The following is a 19,337-nucleotide window of genomic DNA, read 5'->3' on the forward strand; positions in this document are numbered from 1 at the left end:
ATAACACCTTCTGCTACTCGCCCATAGAGGCAGCTAGTGCGCAGATCTAGATGAACGAGGGAGAGAACCCGGAAGGCTATCTCAGCCAAAACCTCTTTCCAACTGTCTTTCTCTTAAAGGGAGATAAACCATCCATTGATATGAAATAATAACAGGAGCAATTTTCGGTTTTCGCGCATGCGATCAAAGTGTCTCTCTAACTATACCGATCTTTCAATTGGTGGTGCATCATTTGTGTAGAATTCACGTTTTAATGTTGAAACATTTTCAGGGTATAATGAACAGACCAGAATCAACATTTTTATATGTGAATTTCGTAAAAATGTTTAGAAGGGTTTATTAAATTCACCCTTTCAATGTAAGGATGAAAATATACATTTTGATCGAGTGATGGAAAAATTACGAACAGCAGAGCTGGAGTCCCCTTTCTGTGAAATTTATTGCTTATTATACTCGGGGCTCGAACATTTTCACGAATAAAATATTTATAAATAGATCCCTTCTTGTGTTTTGCACGATTGATGGTCGGTTGGCGTTATTAACAGTTCTTACGCGATTTTGATAATTGAGAAATGTGCTTTGCAACTAATTGTCACGCGGCATTAGGTTTTCCGGGTATCCGCATTGCCCTGTCACGTGACTTTGGGAATTGAAAGCGAGTGACCGTCCACTCTGGATCCACGCGCATCCCATCCGATTGACTCATCCCACCAATTGCGTGCATCTCACTTGTCTCCATTCATCTCCCTCGAAAACATCAATGCGTATTACTTACAAATTTCTACGACCGATGAGGCAAGGAAACTGCTGCGTGGCTCTCTCTATGGTATGCACGGCGAAGGACATAAGTCACGAATGTTGAAATGCAGAGTGTTATCCGTTTGGCCGCTAAACGTGCTTCCACCAACCACATGCAGCGCGATCCGAATTCCTACGGACAAGTAAGCTACAATGAGGAATGTTAAGAGAAATGTACATTCGTGATTATATGATCTTGCGAGCGTTATTCCTCGTGAATGCGACTTTTCAAACGCAAATACAGAGAATAATAAATGGAACGCTAATTCCCGCGCGACGACCAGTTTTGGAAACCGATTAAAGAGTGATCGAAGTGACAGCATTTAATCAAGCTTCTACCATAGAGCGGCTTCTTCTCTTTCGCAGTCACCACGGCCACAGAATCACGTAAGGCCGTTTTACACGGTGCACGTTATTGCTCAATCTGACGTACGTGCGAAGGCGCAATCAAAATTGCGTCGTGTAAAGCGGTGAATTGCTAGAACACATGCGATAATGCGTGGATGCGAGACGGCAAAATAGCCCCTGTTCTAATTTCGATCATGCATTCGCGCAATTCCACGCCATTTTAGAAATTAATGCGTCTCTAACCTGCTCAATTCCGTGCCCCGTGTAAAACGGGCTTAAGAGGCAGAGGTTCTTTTTCTTTATGTGCGTGCGCAGCGCGTTCGTCGTCCGAGTCCTCGTTCCGTTCCGCTAGATGCGCATTCGGTCTTCACTTCCGAAAACACAAGAGCGGGCGGCGATCTTCTTTCGTTTCTTGGCGGGGGGAGTGGCGAGACGCGGCCTCATTCCAAAGTGAAAATGTTTGGCGATAGGAGTGCGGGCGGGGAGGCGATTATCAGACGGGAAACGCAATCCCCTCCCGCCCGCCAAAGCCACTCGCATGCGGGCACCGAACACTTCCTTCGTCCGACGATTCATGCTCGACGATCCCACGCCATTATCAAGGTTAATAATAATAGTAATATGCCTTTATTCGGGCGAGGTTGAGACTAAGAAGTCCCCTCTTCCACCTAACCCCTCGATAGCGTCAATGCTAGCATATTAAAAAACGGTAGATAAACATTTACAATGCAAAAGATATACAATATGCACTATTATTGAAACGTCAAAAAAGATAAACAAGTATGTGTGAAAATTTTTGGTAAAAAAGATTCCTGTTTGCGGGAAAAAACATGAGGATAAGGGTGTAATATCCTTCAGCGAAAAAAAACCCACTGAAGGAAAACGCCCACACAAGAAGGGGGCGTGAAAAACCTGCGAAAACCTACTGAGTGGTAGCTAATGTCATGTTACATGTAAAATACAACATAGTTAATGAGGTAAAAAGTATACACACATATTACACATGCAATTAAGACATAAAATATAACATTAAATACATATATAAATATTCAGTGATACATATCACCTTGTCCTAGATGCTGCTCAGTATTATGTATAATAACCAGCTAGTTGTGAAGTGAAAAGTGCTTTGTGTAGCCTCCTCTTAAAAGATGCCAACGATGGTGAGTTCCTAGTTGAAAGGCTAAGATTATTCCATTCCCTACATGCAGTAACGGTAAATGACTTGCAGTAACAGTAAATGGGGTTACGACGACTTTAAAGAATACAATATTTAATATAAAATATAAATAATACCCGAAAATACAAATTTAAATGAATAGATAAAGGCGATAATTAAAGGAAATTCCGAGTATAATTTTAAATAATGGTAAATGTGGCACGGATTTCAATGGCAGGACATTGGATGTCTGCGCCGAAAGCGAGTTTGCAATTGCTGTGATCCAGTGAGCCCAGTGACACACAGAGACAAAAAGCCACTCTACATTTAGGATTTTTTTGTTTTTGCGCATTTGTTCGCTTCGTCGGTGCAGAGTGTGGACTGCGTGCAAAAGGAAACTTACGTCGAAAAAATTTAAAATGTATACATAATTCATGAATAGCAAAAATAGTACTTATGGTATTTCCTCTTTTTTTTAAATTCTGTTTGCTACTGCATATTTTGGTTAATTTCAATATCAATATTTTTTCTTATATTTTATTGCCAACTTGAGGTTAATATTTTCATACTTATTTATTTTTTCATTAGAATTAAAATATTCAATTTTTTTCTACAATGGCTCTTATTAGATTCAACAAATCTAAGGTAAAAAGGAGGTAAAGACCTGTGAGAAGGGCTAATTGGAGAGGCAATATGTTTGTAGTTGGGATAGTTGGATAGTGATTCCATATGTCTGTAAGAAGTGTGTTCTGAGTGCGCTTTAGACTTAAAATATTCACCAAATGGGAAAAAAAATTATCGTACTCTGCACACAGTTTTATATGTAGTACTGCGATTTCATGTCAACGATTCGTCATTTATTTCGAAGGGGTGATCCAACGGACTAAGATATTTCGCACCTCTCGCCTTGAGACCTCCATGGAAATATGTGAAAGCCTATTTTATTCAATCGGTCCCACCTTTGAAGATGCCACTGAGTTGATTACATCAATCGGGGGAACATATATGGGGTAACCTTGATAATGATATAACAGTGATGGAATCATGATCGGTGTTGAAGTGTCAGTGAGATACGCATTGAGTGAATTCTATTTCCTATTCAGTGGTTCTACAAATTTGAGTGCACACATGTGCTTCTCGTGGCCACTGGTTTTTACGGACTTCTTATAGAGGAGATTTATTAGGAGAGAGGGTTTGAATTGAGCGAGTAAGTTGGGAGGGGACTCTGAGGGTGAAGAGGGAAGAATTTGAGTGAGAAGAGGAGGAAGAGCAGAGTATTTAAGAGGGATGAGAGGGGGTGGAGGGTGGGCAATTGCTAGAATCGCTTCATCGCTAGAATACGTCCGATTCCAAAGGGCCTTTGCACACTAAGCCACCATGGTGGCGCCACCATGGCAGCGCCAACACGAAATTCATTGAGCTATATGTACAACAGCACACTGGGCCACTTTGGTGGCTTGGTCGCGCTCCTGGAAGCGCGGCCAAAATTGCGGTGGCCAGAGCCCCCGACTTTGCTCGCCACCAGCCGAAAAGCATTGCATTATACGGAGCACTGCACACTAGCGCATCTCTGTGGCGACGCCAGTAGGTTTGTTTTGTTTTGAATTTCTCCAGCGAAACTTGTGATCATGGCGAGGCTTGACGTGGAACATTTTTATCTTAGAAGTGCAAACCATGCCAGCGTTGTGGGACATGAGTCGTGAAGTGTACTCGGAAAGAGATGTAAAGCGTAAAAACGGGTGTATCCAGTTTTTCTCCTTGTTTTTTTTCCTTTTATTCCGCAAGTAACCAAACCCACAAGCTTCTTCCACATCCATCACGATTGTAAACAGTGAACTGAGCAAGTGTGGTGGCTGATGAAGTGGCTCACCACTCAAGGTTACTCGCCACCAAACGCGCTTCCAAAGTGGCGCTTCCATGGTGGCGCCACCATGGTGGCGCCACCATGGTGGTGCCACCACGGTGGCCTAGTGTGCAAAGGCCCTAACACAGGGTTTGAGCGAGGAGATCATTTCAGAAAGGATTCGCTTTGGCTCATTCGGCCATTGAGTGCATAAGGACGACTTTAATCAATAGATGCCACCTATTCGATGATATTGATGCGTTAATGAGAACATTGCAAACACACGAACCTCCCCAAGCCACGTCCACCGTTCCCCGATATTCCTCTTGCCATCTGATCACTCTCTTGGCCCTTCACCCTCTCCCTCCGTAAGGTATTTTCATCTCTTAATTAATAGTGCCTTGGCACTTGACACTTACCTACTCTTTCTCGGGCTGGCGCATCGTGCCCCGCAGTTATTGTCCTATTCTTCGGAGTACTCGTTTCTATCCGTCCATTTGATCTTCAGCCCTAAAACATGCAGATTTGCAACTTAATGATTAAAAATCAAATTAAATAGCCTCCCCATTAATGCCTGTGCTTTTGCGATGGAGATAAGACTAGCGTATTTTGGAAAAATAAGAAAAACTTCGCCAACTTCACTGGTTAAGAAACTTTATTGCGACCCAGGTGTCAAAATGTTGTGTTATCATCAGGCTATTGTCGTGCCAAGTTGAGATGTTACCAGTTATCATCATAATCACAAGGGGGTTCATCACGGCTTGAAGGTTAGCCGTTGATTTTACTTATATCATGAACTCAATGTCCAAAAACTCACCTTCCTTGAAGTAAAACTATAGATTTGTATAGAGGGCAGGCATATACACAGGCAAAAAATCATTTCGTTGCGAAGAAATGTTTGTCTTGCATTTGTTTTGCATAATGTCAAGCGTAACCAGAATTACGTGCAGCAAGGTCTGCCACTGAAATATCATATTATTTCGCCCAGAATGTATTTATTAGGTTTAATACTTCAGATTAGTTTCGGGTATCTAATGCTGGAACCATTTTGTTATGAGTTTAAAGAACCTAAGGCATGCAGAGTGAAATATGTCAACATTTGTCAATATCTTTAATATGAATACTCACGCCTGAGTCATCTCCGGGGAAAATTCATGCATAGAATATATTGGTTGTTTTCAAGGGTTTCTTCAATACACCCATAACATTTCAATAGGTTTTTAACAAGCAATAAACTATAAAAAGACATCTGCTCAAGGATTGATGAATCGAAAAGGGAGAATTAAGATGTGCTATCCATTATTCTCTCGATTTTTGTTGCGTGGACGTCAAATCGTTTCTTTTTCGTTGACGGATTAGTGAGGTGTATCGAGCGTTTCATATGTAACGACCACGTTGGAAAAAATATGGGTGAGGGAGGGCTTCGTTATCGGTCGTCTATCGCTTGTTCCCAGGAGACCCCCATGTGTGCAGCCAATGAATGACCAGTATGCGGGGAGGAAAGGCCTTTCTCAAGCACGCGGCAGTCAAATGGGGCCCGGGTGAGAGAGTAAAATTGGGCAAAAGTGAAAACACTCGCCAACGAGAGTGCAGGCGGGCGAAAGTCTCAAGAGTGACACGAATTCATATCTATATACCATAAAGCCCACTTCCGAACACTCACTCACTCATACAAATGTTTGGGGTGAACGAGACGAGATACGACAAAAAGTCTTATGACAGCCCCCTATAAAATTGTCTGTAACCCATATAAAATAGCGAAAATATTAAATCTCCCATTAATTATACATTTATTTAAAATTTAGGATGAGGATTAGTTCAAAAACTGCCACCAAAATGCAATGGCAGCGCGGTGATTATTGGAAGGAATATAAAAACAAATTTTAATAGCATCATATTTATTTAAGCAAACAAAAGGAGCAAAATTGGTAAAAAGATAAAGGAATTAAAACGAAAAGATGATAAAGATAAGGTAGGAAATGTACGATGTAATTTTTGGAAAGCCACTTTCTTAATGGGTTCTTTCCATATGAACAAAAACTTGTTTACCAAAAGCAAAATTGGAAAAGAAGATAAATGAATTAAAACGAAAAAAAAATGGAAAAAAAGATAAAGGGATTTTAACGAATTGATGATAAAGATAAGGTCGGAAATTTACAAAGTAATCTTTGAAAAGTCAATTTTTCAATGGCTTATTTCCATATGAACAAAAACTTGTTTACATCAAACCGTATTCAAACGAAAAGAGAATAAATATAAGGTAGGAAATTACCTATTATTTTTTATAAATTACATTCTGTATATGAAATTTCGGAGTAGAGATGAGCAGGATATTCGTGATAGACCATTTCATTCAATAAATAACTTTTCTATCCTCCGTGGCTCATTTTTGGAGCGTTGTAGGCTAATGGGTAAAGCGCTAGGCTGCAGATTCAAGGGTCTCAGGTTTTCGGTGAAGCCTTCAGACATTCCAAGTAAATAGGTCGAGTTGGTCAAAGGAAAGCAATTTGGCCGACTGGGAATCTTATAAGCTGAATATGTAACATTCCCATGCCCGCAGATAAATCTAGGTTGAGCTATGCCCTCACCTATCCAAACTACAAGTTGAATCGCAATTTAAGTGGCAGGATCATATTCTCAAACTGTTGCAAAAGTGAAAAGATTAATTATGCGTAATAGAAAATCCTCGAGTATTGTCTGGGAAAGGAAGGATTTCATTGAGGGGAAACCCGACAACAGTCAGTCGGTCTCGGGTGATTCAATGAAAAGAGAGAATATCTCATTAACAGCAGGAGAATTATATGAGTTTAGACCGTTATTACGAAATATGTAACCGCCGATATTAATTAAAAGCGAAGCAACACACCACCCCGGAAATTATATGACGAAAAGGCGAAGTTTGACCAACCTCCTTCTTAATTAAGTTATACTTTTCAAATACCAAAGAAAGGAAAGTCATCGGTGAAAGCAGCTTTTGAAGAAAACGACAGAGGGGGATTATGGTTGAGCCAAGGAGCGTTTTAAAAGCGCACGAAATGCAACTCCAATTCACTCTAATTCACCGGTGGACTGATTTCATCAGCATCATCAATTGTCCTCAGTCCTGCGATTGATTTGACTCAGAAGCTCTCCAATCAATTCTCCCATCCGCATATTTGCCCGAGTATTTCTTCTCTTTCACACCCTCCATTACTTGATCAAGCTGAACTGAAACGAGCAGAGAATTACCACTGTGAAGAATACGCACCCTCAATCACAGATATATTTTTTATCTTTCACCAATTTTGTATAGTCAGATGCGACGAAACAGTATTTCACAGGGAAAATGTATGGATTATACGTTCGGACGACATGTGCTAAAGATCACCAGTGAAGGAACGTAAAGCAGGACAGAGGACCACAATATAGATAGAGAAGTGGGGATAAGTTATACAAAGGCTCTTTCCGTGCGATAATTGTAATATTATTCTATGAACATTCGCACAGTTTGAATATTCTATTCTATTCCATTCTACAGTTTGAGACGACTGACAGTAGACTAAGTAAACATAATCCCATGATGAATATTTTCTTGATCTGATATTTCTCATGGAAATCGCCAAAGTTCAAAGCTTGATATCATTTGTCATCAAGCTTTGCAATTTGGCGATTTTCATGAGAATGAATGGCGATGCATAAAAATAAAATTACTTGATAATATCAATTGCTTATTATTAAATTAGTGATGTAAACAGAAATAATATATGTATCATTAATTATTAATAAAGAATCAGTTGTATACGTACACATTTGCAAAACGGTCAAACATTCAGTCTGGAACGTTGGTTACCAAGTGGGGTCCTCCTGGGACCCCTTCCGTATTTTAATTGATACAGCTTCCAGGTAAACCTAATTTTGAACCTACTTTGGCCAATAATACGGATTTAACAAGTTGTTCACATACCTGGAGAAATGAAAACGTGAAAAAAAAATTCGATTTATTAAAAAAATTTCAAGTTTGGGGTCCCTAAAGGTAACCAGAGGGTTAATTCTATCCCAGGTCTCCCTATTGCATTCTTGCCATTCCAATGGACCTTAATTTGAACACGTTTTGATACATTAGATTCTACACGCAAATCGATCATCTTGTACAGATGGATAGAAAACTGAATTTCAATGAATTTCGGCTCATTCGCAAGAATGTTGAACGATCAAATTGAAAACTATGGCTCAATTAATTCGGCTCATGCTTTTCATCATCGTCACTGGATCCTAATATTTGCTTGTCGCTTGTCAATTCTCCCATCACCTAACCTTTCCACACCTTCTCCTCCATACACTTGATAAATTCTTCCATATACTTTATCCGAGAATTTTCTTTTCCGCTCTTGTACCGCAACTATTATCATCATGAGCCCATCATGTCTCTACATATGGCTGATAAATCTCTCCCGCTTTCCTATAAAGATTTTCATTAGGCTTCTCTGATGATGTCAAATCCTCCCCAACCCCCTTTCTCAAGGGTATAAAGGTGATTTTCAAATGTTTTGCAGTGTCTTGTACCAGATGATGGCCTAGTTAGCCGAAACGCGTTGTACGCAGTAAAACATTTTGTGGAAAAGTGCAACGATCTTTTATTTATTTAAATACTTCTCTCCTACTCTTCTTGAGACTTCATCGTCACTTAAACCGTCGATTCATTTGATATCATCCATATTTCTTCTATTTCACCTCATTTCGAAGGACTCTCCCATTGATTTTTCCGCTGCCATCTTCTTCCATGCCGACTAATATCCAACTCTGATATCGCTCATGACGTTTGGTTTCACAGCCTGATGGTATGCTTTCCAACTCTTCAACTGCCTATCAGCGTGCGAAATGACTGTGGATCCCTTATTTCATCCAATGCATTCAAATGTTCACCTAATGTAAGAAAGTAGGGGTCAGAGCACCACTTTTCTATTAGGAGGCTAGAGAACAATTTTCGATCTCAATCAATATTCGCTCAAAAATTAATAAATATGTGATAAAGAACACATATCAGTGCACGCAGTGGGAACATTTGGCGATTCACAGACAAAACAAAGTTCATTTGTTTTTCCACCGATGAAAAACCTAGCAACAAGTTGGTTTCATCGAAGTCAAAAAGTTCAATAGTATAAGATAAGTCCATCTTGTTTGACTTTCGACATCGAAATTCTTCCGACAAAAGAGGTTCTTCTCCGACGCCGATTCAAAATTGTACGTCATGAAAAAAAAGCTCTTCCTTTGCCTACAAATCGGTCCTTCATGTCTTTTCGTATTTTAAATTCCGCGTCGCGATTGGCTTCGTGCGTGTACAGAGAGGTGGGTGGGGTTGGATGAAATTCACAGGTGATAATAGTGATGATGGCTGTTTCGCAATTGCCCGTAGTCGTTCCTCGCCCGCCCGGAAGGGAGGCTACATCCATCGCCCCCACACATATGACCGCCTCTTTCATTTCGTGCGGATGATTTTTCTTTCTGAATCGAGCAGTCGAAATCGCTCCCGTCTTCTCTGGGCAATAGTGCTCCACCCGCATGCGACACTGATGGCGGCGCTGCGAACGCGGCCCGCGCAACAATGCCACGTGTGCCACGAATACCACCCATCTATATCAATAATTGAAGAAGGATTCCCTTGTGAATAGACTAACATAAGTGATAAGCCCTCGGGGTTATCTACAGGACAGAAGCTGGAATGCTACCAACGTATCAGTGTTCCACCCGGCCATCGTGTTCAAGGCTTCAGGTCTTAGGCTTACTAGACTCGGACATCGAAAAGATGGCAGCATTCCAACTCCTGAGATGAAGACAGATTTCCAAGCAATACATTACTTATTGTATGCATTAATTAAGTGATGAGTATTTTGAATGACTTTGCAGTTCAGAAGAAATAAAACTTTAATAACTGTATACACAATCATGAATTATAATTTGAAATATCCTTCTCTTCTTTCTTTAGCATTCATCGAGACATCCACTTTGAACACAAGACAACGCTTTGTTTTAAATAGGTCTCTGAACACCTATGTAGGTAAAGACGTTTCTGAAAAGTAGGTGTAATTATTAAGCTGAAAGTTATAACAATATGGCTGTAAAGTCATCTATTTTTTATTATGAGCATTTAAAATACGTCTTACAAGGCATCAAGGAAAAACGTAATTCGCACCGCCGCCATCTTGAATGACGTCAGCTCATGCAATAGTGTTGTTCTTAACCACCTTGACCGTGCACATTATTGAAGTTTACAGTGGAGATATTGTGGTTATTACGCCGTATTTTTCGTGTCGTAGTTATTCCTCGATATGTCGCAGCGTATAGCTTCAAGTACTGCATAGTGCCTGAGTGCAGAAATACGACTAGAAATGCTCCAAATAAATGTTTTCATACGGTCACCCAAGACTTAGAACGAAGATTGGTTCGGATGAGAAAGTGCCGACGAATGTGAATGAATGAATGAAAAAAATGAACTCTAATATTAACGCATTTGTTTATCAGATTTGACACAATCCTATACCTACTCATTTTCACCAGTGGAAAGTTTTTTCACTTGCTGGCTTTATCCACTTCGAGGGGATCTCTGTCCGACACTTTTTGAAAAATTTGTATTCCTCAAGGAGACTAATGCAACCATATAGAGGAACATTTGAGAAGTTTTACTTTAAAAAAATCAAATATATATTTTTAAAACATACCTTTCTCGTGTACTATTTGTAACTATCCTTACGAGCAAAAACAGGTTAAATATTTTTTAAGATCTCTTAGTTTCAATTAGGTGAGGTGGGGTAAGTGCGACCCCCCTTCAGGTAAATCGTATTTCCGTTCTCGAAGCAGGTGGCGGTCGTGCAACATATTCCACACATTGTTATGAAACCAGAGCCAACGACTTTGTAATACTTTAATTTCTCGTTCCACATGCTTAGGAAATATACCCGTCCGTTCATCTCGTAGTCTTATAGTTGGTTGTGAGAAGAGGCTATACCGCAGTTCCCTCTGAATCAACGCATCGGAGGTGTTAGGTAAAAACTATATCTTATTTTCTCTTCTTCAAGGAGTAGTTTTCCTTGCTTTACTTTAAATTTAGGAACTCGGGTCATTATATTTAGTTTAGATGGGGGTCGCACTTTCCCCGTCGTAACCATTCATTCCTACCTTCCGGGGCAAGTGCGACCCCCTGCCGCACTTACCCCAGGATACGAGGTTGAAGTATGGATTGAATTTTTAGCTTCTGTCAAACAGTTCTTGCGTTAAACTTTTAGTTTCTGTCTGGCAGTTCTTGCGTTAAACTTTCTTAAATAGATGTTGCAAAACACCGAAGTTTATAAAACAAGGTCTTTTAATTAGAGCCTTCTCATTAACTCTTATTTTGAAGGTTTATCTGATAAAGATAGCTTACTTCAGTTTGTTGATTGATTATGATAGGGCATTGGATATCATGTCTTCTGACGAGGAGGATGTAGACGACATGGTATTAATGCCTGAAACAAGATAGTATGAGTCGAAAAAGTTTAACAAATTCGGTGACTATAATCAGGCCCGTCGCTAGCTGATCTGGCGCCCGGGGCGAACTGGGTTCGTGCGCCCCCCCCCCCCCCCTCCCCCCCCCCCCCGCCCCATAACATTGATATATCTGCAATCGGGAGAGTTGAAAATATAATTGAAAACATTTTTTCGTAATAAGGATATTTTATCGATAATGAAAGTAAAACATACAAGGATATTTAAAAAAAAAATTTCGTCGGCGAACACTAGGGCGGATCGCAAAAATCGATTTTTTTCAAATCCATCTGGCCCAATGAAAAAAAGTTGTGGGACCGATCAAAAATAAGGCCTGAAAAATTTGAGACCTGTACGTGAACCCCTGACCCTCGCTCAAATGCAATTTAGGGGGGGGAGGGTCAAAATTCGAAAAATATAATATGTTATGGTCATTCCCTATAGATTTTGCCGAGTTACTGCCCTTTTAGGGCAAAACTTTTGGGGAATTTCGACGTATCTGCCACCGTTTAGCCACAAAATGCCTAATTTTAGTCCGCGTCCGCGAAGAAAATATTCCAACGCCCACGCAGCGTCGCGGAAAACAGAGCCGCAGGCCGATCCCTTCCCCTCCACGCTCGCTTCTCCCCCTCCCCCGCCTCTAACACAGCAAAATTCATCCCGCGCATGCTGCTAGGAGGTCGTTTATCTTTGATAATATAAATCAGAAGATGGTAGAAGGTAAAAAACGATGCGTAGTGAGACGACTTGTCCCTTATTTGGCGCCTCGTCGGCGTTAAAAAAATAGATGTTACCAACTTTTAGAGAAGTGATGAAATAATTTTAGACCTGCGCACGCAGGAAAGGAGACTACGGTCTATGAAGACGCCTCTCGAGTGGCTATGAAGGTGTGCGAACTATGGTGACGCGCTTCTCTTCCATTATGAATGTGACTAAATGGATTTAGCGGTACCACAGGAAGTACTAAAACTTACGGAAAATCGTAATAGCCCAAAAGTAGGGTTTTATTGAAGTATAAGACTCAAACAATTTTAAAGGAACATTATAAATTATGCGATATTTTTGCGTGTAAATGCATGGAGGAGCATAAGGTTCCCCCAATGAGAAGTATTTTGAGAGACAATCTGACGAAAAGAAATATGATGGCTGCTGGATTGAACCCTAAAGAAACTCGACAACTGAGGAAAAAAGGGAATCGTAGGAGAGCGTTGAGTCATCATCGTCAATTCTTGTACGGGAAAATAGTATCAAAAATTTTCTTCATCAATTCATCCGAAGAAAATTAAGCTGGCGAGAAATTAGCCGATTTGTTTCTCTACTTTCCTCATGAAATAAACATTAAGGACTATAACCTCAAATTGGAACTTCTTCGGGGAAAATGCGTCTTCCAACTGTGATAGAGGTTTATACAAGAACCAAGCAACAGCAATGATCGTTCCCGCAACTTTAGCTGACGCAAAATTCATAACTTCGTAAGATATATCAGAGCTAGTGTACCAGAATTACTTACGTAGACAGAAAAAGATGCTAATTACTGTGAATGAGAAAAGAGAGGTGTCATCAAAGGGTCTCATTTTATTGGAATGAAAGACTATACTCTTGTCTGATGAAAAAAGGGAAGAGGACTTATCAATACAAGTTTAGAGGGGAATGTGTGGTGTTAGTTGAAGAAACAGGGTCCCACTTTTGGAGGTTTGCCTCCCCCGTCGGAGGATTAGCAAAAGTTATAAAATCTGCGATTATCGATTCCTTTCCAAGTGAAAATTAGATACACAGAATTAAAAAGGATTTGATTATGATGGTACCAAGCGAATACCGCCCAAAAAGGAGGCATCATCCCTGTGCTATAAGCATAATTCCAACATCCCTTGCAGTGTGGGTAGACTCTTCTCGGGATTCCCACCGGGTTAATTTTTCCATAATGGCCAACATTTCAAGCTCCGACTTGGGGCTCATCCTAAGGGATAAATTTTGGTGAACCCCGAAAAGAGTTTACCCACATTATTCGCCGGGAAAGCATCAAATCGTATTTCATCCCTTACAGTGGTCTATTTGCAAATTGCACTATGTTGACTTGGATTTGCGACATAAACGTTGGGAGGGTAATCTAGGGACCCAATTTGTGTTTCTGCAAGGATGCGTTTGGCGACCAATCCGAGATTTTTTTAATTGCTGGATTTTAATAACGACTTAAAGGCTGATGATATATTGGAGAGAGACTCCGGTTCCTTCGGCTATATCTGAGCTTAGCAATGTGGAATTTAAAAATCTATTGATGAAAGTTCAAATTTAAATTTCAATATTCCTTTTATTATACATACGGACGAGAGATTCGCGAAAGAATTTACCAAAACTTTGTTGACAGCAGCAAAAGACGAGGAATGACCCTAACATAAGAAATACAGACTGGAAAGCAGGTAATTGAGTAATTCCTTCGTGATTGTTCCTCACTGGACGATGCTGATACATCAAATATTAGTAAGACTAACGAAGAAAGACGCACTTGGTGTGAATTTTGTTGCATCTGGGGCGTTCGAGAGGGGAGCGGGTAGGGTACGCCGGCGGCCTTCACCCTTATTCATCCAATTAGTCACAGCTGTCGGACAATACCGGAATAGAAGTGCATAACCTAAGTTCCCAAACCTTCATAGCCACTCGAGAGGCGTCTTCATAGACCGTAGTCTCCTTTCCTGCGTGCGCAGGTCTAAAATTATTTCATCACTTCTCTAAAAGTTGGTAACATCTATTTTTTTAACGCCGACGAGGCGCCAAATAAGGGACAAGTCGTCTCACTACGCATCGTTTTTTACCTTCTACCATCTTCTGATTTATATTATCAAAGATAAACGACCTCCTAGCAGCATGCGCGGGATGAATTTTGCTGTGTTAGAGGCGGGGGAGGGGGAGAAGCGAGCGTGGAGGGGAAGGGATCGGCCTGCGGCTCTGTTTTCCGCGACGCTGCGTGGGCGTTGGAATATTTTCTTCGCGGACGCGGACTAAAATTAGGCATTTTGTGGCTAAACGGTGGCAGATACGTCGAAATTCCCCAAAAGTTTTGCCCTAAAAGGACAGTAACTCGGCAAAATCAATAGGGAATGACCATAACATATTATAATTTTCGAATTTTGACCCTCCCCCCCCTAAATTGCATTTGAGCGAGGGTCAGGGGTTCACGTACAGGTCTCAAATTTTTCAGGCCTTATTTTTGATCGGTCCCACAACTTTTTTTCATTGGGCCAGATGGATTTGAAAAACATCGATTTTTGCGATCCGCCCTAGTGCGCCCCCAACTTGCTGCGCCCAGGGCAAAATGCCCTGGTTGCCCCGCCCTCGCGACGGGCTTGACTAACATTCAAAGTGGAGATTGGATTCTGGCTAGATTCAGCAGCAAAAAGTCAGTTGCTCACTATATGTAGGGAAAATTCTGGAGATTAATGAATAAGGTGATGCCGTGGTTTGCTTTTTGAGGACATTTTTTGGAACTGAAATAAGTTTCACCTGTCCATGGAATGAGGATTCCAGCGAAATACCTAGGGAAGGTGTTGTAAAAATATTACCGAAGACCTCTGTCGGCCGTCGACCGGCCGGCTCACACATGTTTTTTTTTTTTAAGTATTTCAAATACTTTTTTAGATTTCAAACTCCCAAGTCACAGGTATTGTGCACTTCAATTTTGCCCAGCCCTACTTACGTAATATGTACTTGAACTGCTCTCAGAACTAGCTATGCAATCATTGCAAGAAAGGCTGTTAACTTCCACCTCACCGTCCTCCTCAAAAACTCGTGCCCATAGGCGGATCTAGGGGGGGGCACGGGGGCACGTGGGCACGTGCCCCCCCCCCCCCCAAGACCCTTAAAAATATGCTAGATTTTTAATACGGTCCCGTTATCATTTCGTTCGTTTTGTATGACGAAGTATCCTTGTGCCCCCCCCTGAACAAAATCCTGGATACGGCCTTGCTTGTGCCCCTCCCAGAAAGAAATCCTGGATCCGCCCCTGCTCGTGCCTCCACATAATAGGTTGTGCTCGGGGCACACACGAGCTCGAACGATACATTCGTTTTGATTGTTCGTAATTTGCACGCAACCAATGGCAGTCTAAACATATGTTTAGACACTGTGGTTTAAACTGCCAATGGCGTCGTCAGCGTAATCTTCTCGTCCGACCCTAATAAATGTAATATCATTGTTAAATTCCATAAACACATTTAGTATGTATTTTACAAGAGCCGGTGATATTATATTTCCATAGCTATGCATCTTCACTCCCCGGCTTTCAGCATGCATGTAGCAATTTCTGTTGCTTATGTAAGTAAACATTGCTGCCGTTGTAATTTTCGGCAAGTTTCCGGTGTCAGTCTTGGTGAAACCAGGTTCCGTGGCGTTTGCTTTTTACGATAAAACCTCCGAAAGATATATAAGACATAAAACCTCACTTAAAGTCGTTAAATAAACCGAGAAATTTGGTGACAATGCGCAACGCCACTGGATTTCCCACACGATTGCATGAGCTGACGTCACTTTCCGGCTGGCCAATGGAATTACGTTTTGAAGTGGGTGTGTTTTTGGAACTGTTTCGGTCATTTCTTTTGAAAATTCTTAAGAAAATATGTGAAAAAAGTGCGTTAAAGTGGCCTTTATGATTATTTTACTATATTTTACGATTTTTAGTTAGTATTAGAAGGGATATTAAAATTTTGTCCAGAGACCTATTCCTTATTATGCAGATTGACTCCAGTACTATGTCCCATTGGCCATTCAATGAGGGACACTCACATTTTTCTCAATGATTTTGATCATTAAAAATACTTACAAGAGTACTTTGAAAAAACACATCAGAATTAACATTTCCTTATGCTTGTTTATGTTGTGCTTTTCTAAAAAAACTGAAAATTGAGTATTTTATAAAGGGTGTTTAAACACATTCAATTGATCATTATTTTTATTAAAATTCACGCAAACAGATATGCCACGTTCTGCATTATTCCAGGGGGATCAGGTTCACAAGGTGGGTATGGTGTTGGCTTCCCACCCAGTCAGTCCGGGTTCAAATCCCGGATATGGCATGGATTTTTCAGAGACTGCATTTTTCAGATCCCTGCCGGAGAGCTCTCTGTAGAGCATTTCAAGCGTAACACTCCGTCCGTCGGATGGGACGCTAAGCCGTGGTCCCCGTGGCGCCTTTCGTTGTGAGTAGCCTGATGCCGACGCCATGTTTCCCTCCATATATCCTTCCCTACCCTTCCCTCATGGCGCAAATGTCCTCAGCTGTCTATCGCCTCCAAACACCGTAGAATATCACACGCGTGCTGTACCAATCTCGTTCTTTGTGCCAATATTGACGTTAATCACGTTGACCGGGAATACAAGCATCATGCTGCTTATATTGATTCACGGCATGGTTGTCGGCTAGTTGTATCGAGTTGCAAATGCTCATGAGGCGCTTGACTCATGAGGTGCATGAAGGCAGTAGTGTCAAGAGCAAGCTCCTCATGCATCCCTCTAAGAATAATATTATACTTTCCTTTATTTCGACTCAGTTTCAGAGATTATAGTGCTAAGTTTTGGGTGCCCATAAGCAAGAAAATGACGGACGCCAATTTTACGCAATTTTGTGTGCAAAATGGGGCATAACAAGCGTTCATAAATGCGCAAACGCCGAAAAAATTCGCCAAATGATTTCATAATGCGTTGTGAAGATATATCCGATAAAAATCCCCTATCATCATCTCCACTCCCATCTCCTATCAAATGCGGTGAAAGTCTGTTTTTTTTCTTCTTCATTCTCTTCTCTGAGAGCAGTTTTGGATTCAAAATTGCTTCTCTTGTGCCCTCGCTTTTACTAAACCCGAATTGGTCCTCATCCTGGAATTCTTCTGCTCTTCTTTCTATTCTCCTGTATATCATTCTCGTTAATATCTTCGACACTCGTGACGTCATACTTATGGTTATAAAATCTTCGCACTTCTATGCTCTCTACTTTTTGGATACAGGGATAATGATGTTCTTCTCAAAGTCACTAGGTAAATCTCCTGTTGAGTACATATCGCCGATGGCTAGGTATATTCGAGTCCTTCACTCCTACATTTTTTATTAGCTCTGCTGGAATGTCATCTACTTATTCCTGGGGCCTTATTCTTTCGCAGGTCTCTTATTGCAGCGTCAAAATCCAATCTTAAGATGCTCGCTCCAATGACATCCTTTTCTACTTCAATTTCCTCTTCGATTATTTTTGAGCTGAGTTATATAATTCCTCCAGGCATTTTTTCCAGGGGATCGGGTTGGTGTGGTGGCTAGAGTGTTGGCTTCCCACCCCGTGGGCTCGGGTTCAAATCCCGGCAGTGGCAGAGATTTTTCAGAGATTTCCCGATCCCTGCTCGAATGTAAGGTGGATGTGGACATTTCAAGCGTAACACTCCGTCCGTCGCGTCGGATGGGACGTTAAAACGTGGTCCCCTTGGCGCCTATACTTAAGAGCAGGCTAATGTCGACGCGGAGTTTCTCTCCATCCTTCCCTAATGGTGCAAACGACCCCAGCACCCTGAGTATGTAACTGTGAGAAGGGTGAGAGCGATGTCGTTGCCAGGGGCAACGCGATTCCCACGACGGAGGGTGATAGCAGCGATTATGAAACCGTGATCGCTCTCTTTATCACGCTGCAAGCGTCATCGGCCTATCACGTTCGAAACCCATGGTGACAAGCATATGCTGACATAAAAAGGAGCACTAAATGTATAAATTGGCAAAAAATTATTGTTTCTTTAATTTAAAAATGCCCTTAATCGATTAAAAACCAATAAAATTCTTAATTATTTCTATACTGGAGTGCTCTCTTGACATTATTAGTTGTCCACGTTGTTCAATTGTTACATGCGCATGGTGGTGAATTCGGTTGAGCAGCTTTATTTTCACTCAGCAAATTGGAAAGTACTGCTAATTGAAGTACATCCGTGATTTAAACGTCAATTACTTTATATCGAAGTTTAATTATCAACATTTGCCAAGTACATTCTCCAATATATCAACATCGTTAAACCATGGTTAAACTCCTTTTCGATTTTTTAATCATCATATAAACCAACTATTAACTACCTACATTCAAATCGCTAGCGCGATTACACTTCCATTGTCATTTCAACATTAATTAGTTTCAATCCAAGGTCACGACTTTTCGACCATTCCCTACGATATAGTAGATATAATGACTGCAGCATCTCCCGGCGAGCATTAGCGTAATAGATTACGTTATCACACATCGAAAAGTAATACTACACTTTCCCCATAACTTTACCATAATACGAGTACGTTATCATAATATTACCTATTGGCGAAGCGAAGTACTTAGCCTTGAACTGCCTCCATTTTATGTTTTCGTTGTTTGTTATTGTTATTTCAAGGACTCCGCAGACGACGCACTCTCGGACAGAGATGTGTCGAAGGATTTTATTGGCTCTTCAGATTTTTCAATGATACCAACCTCACGCGCTCGTACCTGTATGATACGCGCGATGACGGTGACTTACATGACCGCATGATACAGCGGACCGTGATAGGAGAACGTGATGGTCATCTATCGCCGTCGTCGCTGTCACATTTACATAATCGAGGTGCAGGAGCTGTACGTAGCCTCCTCCGAATACCATACCATACCTATTTCTTCCATCTCTCGACTTCGTCCTCGTTTTCAATTAG

The sequence above is a fragment of the Ischnura elegans genome, chromosome 7, assembly GCF_921293095.1.
Source record: "Ischnura elegans chromosome 7, ioIscEleg1.1, whole genome shotgun sequence".
Taxonomy (NCBI): domain Eukaryota; kingdom Metazoa; phylum Arthropoda; class Insecta; order Odonata; family Coenagrionidae; genus Ischnura; species Ischnura elegans.